The 10,205-nt window shown below is 44.4% G+C and overlaps 1 pseudogene; it reads right to left on the bottom strand.

Moving 5' to 3' along the window:
- Positions 1-2,001: 2,001 nt before the first annotated feature.
- LOC123609958 lies at positions 2,002-8,293 on the bottom strand (annotated as a pseudogene).
- Between the last annotated feature and the right edge of the window lie 1,912 nt (positions 8,294-10,205).

The raw sequence follows: 10,205 nt of genomic DNA, 5'->3' as shown, positions 1-10,205 counted from the left end.
CATATAGTCATACTCATGGCTAGGACTTATTACAGTGAAAAGATACAAAGCAAAATGAACAAAGGGAAAAGGTACATGGGGTAAAGTTATGGGGAAACCAGGCACAAGCTTCCAAGAGTCTGCTCCCAGCACAGTCACCCAGGATGTACTTAGTTTCTCCGGCAACGAGTTGTGACAACACGAACAAAGAACAGCTGCCAGGGAAGCTCATTAGAGACTCCCTGCCCAGGGTTTTTGTTGGGGGCTGGTAGGCAGCTTCTGCCCAGCTTCACGTAGGCTGCTCCTTCCCAGCTAGTATCAAATGAGGGAACACTCTTGATATCCCAGCTTCTAGATGTCAACCAAAGCCCAACCTTGTGAGGAGGCCTTTCTGATAATAGCAGTCAGACTTGATATGTCAACACTTTCCTGCACGTAAGTCTACTGAATGGAAGAGCTGGGCTTCCCTCGCAGAGAGATTCTGGAGGCCAAGCAGAGAACAATTGTGATCTATGGACTATCAGAGACATAGATCCATAGATCCATTACGCAACAGGTAGATTTAGGAGCCTGGAATTCAGAGGAGAGGTCTGGTTAGAGTTGTCAGTGTGGGAGTCGCTGGCCTACAGTGACTTTGAAAGCTAAATTCACATAGAAGGCGAAGGCGGACTGACAGAGTGTAAAAGAGGTCCGAGGACTGTGCCCTGGGGCACTCCACCATCCAGAGGTTGGGTGTATGGGGGATGAGCTCCATGGACACTAAGAAGGAGAGGCCAACGAGTTCGGAGGAAAATGAAGAAGTTATGCCCGCAAGCCAAGTGAAGTAAGTGTTTCAAGAAGGTAGAAAAGGAACAGCAGACACGGCTGGCAGATCAGACAAGAGGACCGTGAAGTGATCATTGAGCTTAATCACGTGGAAGTTTCCGACCTTGGCAGGGGTGGTTTCAATGGAATGGTCAGGCAGAAGCCCGACTGCCGTGGGTTCCAGGAAGGATGAGGGGAGGGGAAGTGATCACAAAGTATTAAAAATGCTTTTAAGGCGTTTTGTTATAAAAGAAGGAAGGGAAATGGGATAATGGCTAGAGGAGAAAGGGAATTTCAAAATGTGTGTGTGTGTGCACGACAGGAGTGATAACGACAACGTGTGTCAATGCTGATGGGACTGATCCAGTAGAGGTAGGAGGTGAGCGATGAGTAAGATAAAGGGATAATGGTGTTCTCCAGTAGGTGAAAAGACATGGGACACGGTGTACAAGCTGGCCTTAGATCAGACCACAGACTGTTCCCCCAGAGTTCCAGAAGGAGGCAAAGTATTTGGGAAGAGAAACAGGTGGGTGGATGCAGAAGTGGCAGCGTGTGGGATTTCTCTTCTGGTTACTTCAACTTGCACCATGAAATGGGAAACGAAGCACTCAGCTGAGAATCAGGAAGGGAGAGAATGTGACGGAAGGTCGAAGAGAGGAGAGGAGGGGTACGACAGCCATCTAAAAGGTCCCAAGGGTGAGCTGGCTAAGGAAATACGATAGAATGGCTTCGGCTACTGTGGGCCCAAGAGAACCTTAGACCTTTGCTGCCGTGAATTTAAAATAAGATCAGCAGCCATCACTGAGTGGTTTTTCCAGCCATGTGCAGCTGCAGGGTTGCAGGCACAGAGGGACAGAGGGTTGGATTTAACCAGGATTGGGTTTTACCAGGGACGTATAAGGAAGAGAGAAAGTGGCATGGGCATTGAGTAGATGCAGGGAGGTTTACCTATAGAGGGGAGGCCGTGTTGTGGGACCAAGTTCTAATGCTTTCTTGGAGGTTGGGGTAGCAGAAAGGTCGATACTGGAGTGCCTCAAACGTTATTTTCTTTGGAGTTATTTTCTTTCACTCTTGTACCGGCCGTCCAGGCTGGGAGACCGGCAATCCTCAGTCTTGAAGCGTTCTAGTGACAGGGCGCTGCAACTTTATCAGATGTCACCGTCCCTGTGGCCTTGGACAGGAACAATCATGCGCTCAAATGACCCTGACCCTTTACGGTCAGTACACCAGTCGCGTAGCAGATCTGGCATCCACCAAGCCTCCCTTTATAGGAAACAGGTTGTGAGAGGTTTACTAGTTGTTCCCACACAGGTGTGAACGCTAGTTCTATCATCACTGACCTTGCACCTGCCAGAGAACCTTGTACAGCGTCGCTAGTTCTTACTCAGACCAGGCTTTTTGTTTTTCAGACACACACGCACCTCTGGGTTCTTTCATTCTTCCTTTACTGCAGGCTCCAGTGACTCAGCCTGCTTTCCCGATCCCTACTGTCCCCTGAGGGTCAGGCCACCTTACCTCCTCTCCAGCTTCCTCCCTTCCTAGTCATCTCCGAAGCTAAGTCCTCAGGTGGTTTTGGTTTTAAAAGATTCATTGTGTCTCACAAATATATAAGACAAGTAAATATATCACAGACAACAAAAATTGGCGTACCACGGAGCTTCTAGAATCCAACGAAGTCTGTATAAATATGGTTTGCCTTATGGTCTGGCTCCTGCCTGTGATGGTGAGCTAGAAAACTACCCAGTCTGGGGCGCCCGGGTGGCGCAGTTGGGTTAAGCGTGGACTCTTGATTTCGGCTCGGGTCATGAGCTCACAATTCGTGAGAGGGAGCCCTGTGGTCTGGCTCTGCTTTGAGAAGGCGGAGCCTGCTTGGGATTCTCTCTCTCCCTCTCTCTCTGCCCCTCCCCTGCTTGCATGCTCGCTCTCTCTCAAAAATAGATTAAAAAAAAAAAGATTAAAATAAAAGAAGAAGAGAACCACTCAGTCTGCTCTCCTGTATGTCTCCTTTACTCTCCCATGACTACTACACTCATAACACTTGACACTTTTGGTCACCAAATGTGTGTTGAGTTTTCCCACACTGAGCAATTCTCTGCAACACCAGCTGTGTGCCCTCCGATGTAACTCAATTCTGACACTACCTAGAGATAGCATCAGATCCCACAGGTTAATGGTTCAGTCCCAGGAGACTGCCCCCACCCCACCTCCCGCCACAAGTAGTAGGTCCCTGGGCTACCCACAACTTCCGACAGACTTGGCTACACATCGGAGGTTCCCATGACCTCCCCACCTTGGGTTCATTATTTGCTTGAACAGCTAACAGAACTCAGAAAAACACTTATACCTACCAGTTTATTAGGAGATAAGATGAGGGATACAGAAGAACAGCCAGATGAAGAGATACATAGGGCGAGGTCTGGGAGGGTTCTGAGCACAGGGGCTTCTGTTCCTGTGGAGATGGGGATGTGCCACCCACCTGGTGTGAATGTGTTTACTAGCCTGGAAGCTCTCTGGACCCCCTACTACTGGGATTTTATGGGAGCGTTCTCAGGTAGGCGTGATGGATCATTAACTCCATTTCCAGCCCCTCTCCCCATTGTGGAAGGCAGGAGATGGGACTACAAATTTCAAGCTTCTAATCAGGGCCTGGTCTTTCTGGTGACCAGCCTCCATCCAGCAGCCATCGAGGAGGCCTCCCAGAACCACTCCCTAGAACAAAAGATGCCTTCTTAGAACAAACATTTACAAGGGTTTCAGGTGTCAGGACCAGGGAGGAAGACCAGATACATAGATTTCTTATTATAAATCACAATATCACAGATGGGGAATGGCCACCACCATTTGAGCTCTTTCCTAAGGGTGAATTCACAGTGGACAATAGGAATGTCTTCTGTATCCCCCCAGGGTTACCTAAGAACCCGGAGTTCCAGCTCTGAGGGTCTCCCTGGAGACAAAGACGGCCACTGTTGAGGGCCTCAGTCATCACAGCTCATTTGCCCCCAGGGCTTCCGACCAAGTCACTTCGCTTCTCTGGGCCGAAATTTCCTCATCTTTGTGTTGGGGAGAGTGACAAATGTTTTATCAAGGGGCTGTAAAAACTGAAAACATACATGGTTGCTTTCTTTCCTTTCTCCTGACCACATTAGAATCACTCTGAAGTGAACTTCTCCAACGATAGTCTTAGAATTGAACTACTGAAAGCTTCTGACCAAAGAGAACCACAGAACTCAGTGTAAACTCTCAAAGCACAGGGAGATAGGAGATCCTTCGCACTAATGGAGGCATCACAGACCAGACATACATTTATTCCTCAACCTCTTTATTACACTCAGTATTTATGCCAACGGAAGCACTCCACCTCTCCATCTCTTCTCCCGGACAGTCCTAGGAATTGCTTGTTGGGATAACTGGATTCTGATTCTAGGTCTGCCATTAGACAAGTGAGGGGACCTTCAAGTTTCTCAGGATCACTGGGCCTGTTTCTGATCTGGAAACTGTGGCAAGGGATCTAGTCTTCCCCACTCTAGAGTCCTACCTTGTTTCACTGTTGCTGAAAACCACGTTCAGAGGGAAGTTAAATAAATATTTCTGAGCATTCAGTATGTAGCAACTAAAATGCCCATAGCCCCTACCCTCTTGTAACAGGACAAATAGGGTAAAAAATGGAATTGCCAGTGTAAGGATCATTAAAAAGAGAGAACTATAGGTGCAGTTGGGAAGGGGAAGCAACCTGGTGACAGACTGCACAGCGCTGAAAAGATAAGTAGACAAATACTGGGACAGTCGGTTAAACGTTTGACTTCAGCTCAGGTCATGATCACATGGTCTGTGGGTTCGAGCTCCGTGTCGGGCTTTGTGCTGACAGCTCAGAGTCTGGAGCCTGCTTCACATTCCGTGTTTCTCTCTCTCTCTCTCTCTCATAAATAAACATTAAAAAAAGGTAGACAAATACAGATGGCATAGGGTGCTAGAGAAGTGGACGGGGAATCAGATATGGGTTGGAGATTTCATACTTTAATCCGAGGACAAGAGAGACCAAGGAAGGACTCTAGGGATAGGGACATGATCAAATCTGTATTTTAAAGAGATATTCTAGGTGCAGTGTTTGTGTGTGTGTGCGTGTGTGCGCGCGCGCATGCGTGCGTGTGTGCGTGTGTGTGTGGTGATGGGGGTGGGAGGGCGTGGGTTGGGGAAATGGATGAATACGTTGCATTTTGGATCTGCTGAGTTGGAGGTCCTGGCATCACCTGATGGGTCCATACTGTTTAGAGCTTTCATTAAACATCAACTTTTCGTGTGACTCCCCTGCTACAATAAGGCAATATCATTTGCATTGTTTCATTGAACAGATACTATTTTGACCTTTAGAATATCTCACTAACTTTTGGGGTTGTTTTCTGTCTTTCCCAAACCATTTGACTCCTGGTTACTCATCTAGGTTATAATGTGAACATCCTGACGTGATGGGGCAATCCCCCAATGTTAATACAGTAGGTCTTAAATCTCCATGGACGGCTTGAGAGAAAAGAACTCAAATACTCAATACCTGAGAAGTTCCTTCTAAAGACCAAAAACATGCCATAAACCTATGTAAAGGGTTTTCTTCTATACTCAGTGTTTTCCAGGCTCAGTCTAGGAACAGTAAGTTTGCCTTCTTCCTGGGAGAAATCACAGGCCCTGAGGGCAGTAAGGAATATAGGGCTTGAGGCAGCCTTAGGTTGGGGCCCTCACTACCAAACCACGAGATGAGATAACATCAAATCTCAGTTAACTAGAGCCCCAACTGCTCAGCTGTGCATTTTTAGGTATTTCATTAATTCTGAGCTTTACATTTATTTGACTTGCTGAATATCTCAGTTTACCACAAGATGGCAGCACAATGTTTTTTTGTTTTTTGGTTTTGTTTTAAGTGGATGACTAATTCCTGTTTCTAGAGCTTCGATAGAAGATAAAGAGCTAGAAAGGAACCATAGCTAATAATTTTTCTTCTTATTCCTATAATTGAAAAGAAAAGAAGGAATGGATATGGAAGGAAGTAACAGAGGAAGAAAAAAAAAGGAAGTGGGATGGAGGGAAGGAGAGAAGGGAGGCAATGAAAGGGAAGAGGAAAAGAACAAAGAAAAAAGGCCACATTCAGCTAGATTATATTTAACTAAAGAAAAGGAAATAACCAAGCAACCGATGTAGGAAATTTCCGAGAGAGGAAACCAGTGCTGTAACCACATTTATTCACAGCCTTGAAGTGTGAGTATAAGATAGACATTTGACCTTCTTATAAAAGCATCTGTCTCTTTGGGAAACTATGAGAATGAATTTACATTTTACAAAGGGCTCTAGTCCTTTTAAGTGAGTCTTACATTAGCATACTTATCAGCTTGTACTTAGGACTTTATTTAGTATCCTTCAAAGAGGTTTCACACGTCGGTTTCCATGTTTAATGGAGTGAAGAAATAAAAGATTATTCAAGAAGAGAATAATCACACACACACAGGCAGCAATGCCTTGGTGCCGCAGAAATGAAAAGGCTGCCACCAGATGAGCACTCCTTACAGTCCGAGAGCTGAGAAGAATTCTTTTAGAGTTGGCTCTTTGATTCTCCATGGACCACCCACTACTTACTTGGCTTACTGTTAACCCCAGCTACTTGCTCTCCTTTGTCTAATGAATTTGGCATAGCAGAGAGTTCTGGAAAGGGAGAGATTGTAGGAGTGAGTGGTGATTGCCTCAAGCATTGAAAATCTTTAGATTGAGGTTTTTCAACCTTAACAGTAATGATATTGTGGGCCGGATAATTCTCTTTTGGGGAGGGGAAGGGCGAAAGGATGTCCTCTCCATTGCAAGATATTTAGCAGCATCCCTGGCATGTATTCACCAAATTCCTGTACTGTCTCCCCAGTTGTGACAACCAAAACTGTCTCCAGACATTGCCAAGTGACTTTGGGGGAGCAAACTTGTCTTTACTGTCCCATACGAGAACAAGTGTTCTAGATAAACTCTAACTGCAGGAATGAAGGAAATCCTGAAAGTTTTGTTCATCTTGGTGTCTTGTTTATGAGCAAAACTCACATTGGATCATCAGAGAAATGTGTGTTCTTCAAATCCCTGTGAGAAATCTCTAAGTATTAAATCCAGGCATAAATGCCTTTATTAGAGCCAGGTTAATGTTCTCTGTATGGAACAAGTCAACATAAATTTATTGTGAATGTTCTGTTGAGCAAAAACTTATACCAGGCACCATAGAGTGTACGAAACAGTAAGATTTTTTGTTTGTTCATTTTGGAGATTTCCACAGCAATTTATTGTTCATGAGTTTTATAACTTTTTCATGAAGATAACTCATATTTGTAAAGCATCCTCAAATATTCAAAAGGCATTATTGGGCATTACCATTTTTGAATTTTTTTAAGTTTATTGATTTATTTTGAGAGAGAGAGAGAGAGAGAGGCAGAGGAGGAGAGAGAAAGAGAATCCCAAACAGGATCTATACTGTCAATGTAGAGTCCTTTATGGGTCTTGAACTCAAGAACCATGAGATCATGACCTGAGCTGAAATCAAGAGTTAGACGCTTATATAATGCCTTAACAGGCTCCCCAGGGATTATCATTTAAAATTTTTTTTTTCAACGTTTATTCATTTTTTGGGGGACAGAGGGACAGAGCATGAACGGGGGAGGGGCAGAGAGACAGGGAGACACAGAATCGGAAACAGGCTCCAGGCTCTGAGCCATCAGCCCAGAGCCCGACGCGGGGCTCGAACTCACGGACCGCGAGATCGTGACCTGGCTGAAGTCGGACGCCTAACCGACTGCGCCACCCAGGCGCCCCGGGATTATCATTTTAAATCACTAACATTTTACTAGCAATGTTATAAGTACCTACATCACTAAAATTCTTCCCTCTTACTTAAAAAAATTTTTTTTAATGTTTATTTTATTTTTGAGAGAGAGGGAGAGAGAGAGACAGAGCGTGAGTGGGGGAAGGTCAGAGAGAGAGAGAGAGAGAGACATAGAATGTGAAGCAGGCTCCTGGCTCTGAGCTGTCAGTACAGAGCCTGACACAGGGCTCGAACCCATGAACCATGAGATCATGACCTGAACTGAAGTCTACGCTTAACCAACTGAGCCACCCAGGCGCCCTTTACTTTTAAATAATAATGATGAACTAGTGGAAGCAATTTCCCTTCTTTTTGATGACTATGAGTGTCAGTTGCACCTCCAATAAAAGGTCCATTGACAAATATTCTTGGTACAGTTCTTTCACAAGTCATTTTGGAGAGAGCATCTTGAAATTGACTTCCGTATTCAAGCATGTTCAATTCCACCACGTTATAGTTAACATTCATGTCATGGAAAACTTTTTTTTTTTTTTTTTTTTTGCCATTGTACAGTAAGAACAAGATGTGTTTTTGAGAAAATCACTACTCAATTATCAGAAATTGTTAGTTCGAGAGAATCTGATTTATGGGAGTGGTTGCTAACTTCGCCAAAGATGATGATGTGCTGTTCCCCATCCTGCTGGCCTCAAGGGCTTGGCCCAGCCCTGCACCTGTTTCTTTAGGGATTAGGGATGTTCATAAAGACTCACAGGCCCATGGAAACAGTGCGTGGGGACTGTGGCCGACATTCTGGTGAAACGGAGAAGAAAAATTACTGAAACAGAATAAAAGTGCCTGTGACATTTACATCAATAGTAGAAACATTTTTTAATAGAAATGAAAACAATTAAGGCTGATGGCATTCTTATTGTGTACCAGACACATTTCTGTCCATTGAGAATGTCCACTTCTTATTCATCTAATTTAAATTTTGCAGGATCTTTATGAAGAAGTATTATTTGCATTCCATAGGTGAAAAAACAGGCTGAGGGTTCATGTCACTAGCTCAGTGTCACATTAATAGTAGGTGGCGAAGGCCAGATTAAACCTGATCTTTCCAACACCAAGAACTGCGCATGCTCTGGTGCCAGCCACTAACCCTTGAGGATCTAGTTAGGGGAATAACACAGGTACATAGGAAAGGTGTCTAATGTCCCAAGGCTGTAGATGATTTATTTCAAAAGCCATAAAAATTACAAGACACGTTGCTGTAGCGCAGAATGATTGAGAAATTGTTGGGGGTATGGTGGGTCTTGACCTGAGTGTCTTTAAGAAATGAAGAACTAGAGAGATGGGATAGAAAGATGGGCAAGGGTGGGTTCGGTTCCATCCAGGGTAATCTTGTGAGGAACAGCATGGCTGCACAAAGGTGTTGAGAGTACAGGGTAGAGGCGGCCAACAGGAGCGGATGACCCATGCTGAGAACGAGTCACATCAGTTGGGAAGGGAGGCAGAAGGTCTGGAATATAATCCAGATGTCCTACACTGTCAGGCCACAATAGTGTGTTTTGTCCAGCTCAGAGTTGTGCAAATCAAGAAATTAAAAAAAAAAAAAAAAAAAAACAACACAAGAATTTGGATTCCTAACATGCCTGAATATGGCGACATTGGGCCTACGTTCTTGTATCTCAACTTTTGACTGAAGTCAAGGAGGGGTTGGTGTCTCTTTTCATGGGCGAGGGGGCTTTCCAGTTCAGCAAGATCCATACCTCGACCTGTTCTATTGCCCTCCTCTTGCTTTGCTTAATTGTCTCTTTAGCCCTTATGAGCGGTGGCATTTGCAGTGAAATTTAGAAAGAGGTGTTCTCAAAAAATTAATTTGATAAAACCTGTTATAAATCTACTATTTCTTCTAGTAGTCCAGTAGATAGAGGAGACAAAAGCTAAGCCTCCCCTCGACATTTTCCTATACATCCAAAGATTGTTATTAGACTTTCCTTGCATTCCTGTCTTCTCCACTGAAATTACCCTTGGTTGTTCAGCCTTCTCCTGTAACTGTGCGCTATAAACTTGTCATCGTGGTTGTTGCTCAACGCTGCCATTGATGCTGACTTTCACACCTTTGTGAGCACCGACCTGTATACCCCAGCACTTACACCATTTCCTTAACTCGTACAACTCCACACAACTGTTTTTGAGTGACTATTATTTTTCAGGCACTGTTTTATGAATGCGGTCTATCACTGAATGACAGACAAAACCCAACAGGATGTATATTCTGTGGCAGATGCAGACAATAAGCAATGAACATAATAAATAAGTAAATGACAAATATTGGAAAATGCTATCTGCTAAGGGGAAAAAAAAAAACAAGAGAGTTGAATAAGGGGGTTGGTCATGGGAACTGCAACTTTAAATAGAGTGGTCAGGGTGGGCCTCGTTGAGAAGGTGACATTTACACAAAGACTTGGAGACGGTTGTTGTGGGAAATGACCTTGACCTGGTGGGAACCTGCAAGTACCAGGGCAGCTATTCTGTGGTGGAGCAGTAAGGTTCACAGGCCAAATTCAGATGCTTCAGTCATCTAAATTATCAGATCAAAGTGAAA

This window comes from Leopardus geoffroyi, chromosome B2, assembly GCF_018350155.1.
Source record: "Leopardus geoffroyi isolate Oge1 chromosome B2, O.geoffroyi_Oge1_pat1.0, whole genome shotgun sequence".
Taxonomy (NCBI): Eukaryota; Metazoa; Chordata; class Mammalia; order Carnivora; family Felidae; genus Leopardus; species Leopardus geoffroyi.
The sequence above is the reverse complement of the archived record's forward strand: the minus strand, read 5'-3'. Positions and strand labels throughout refer to the sequence as shown.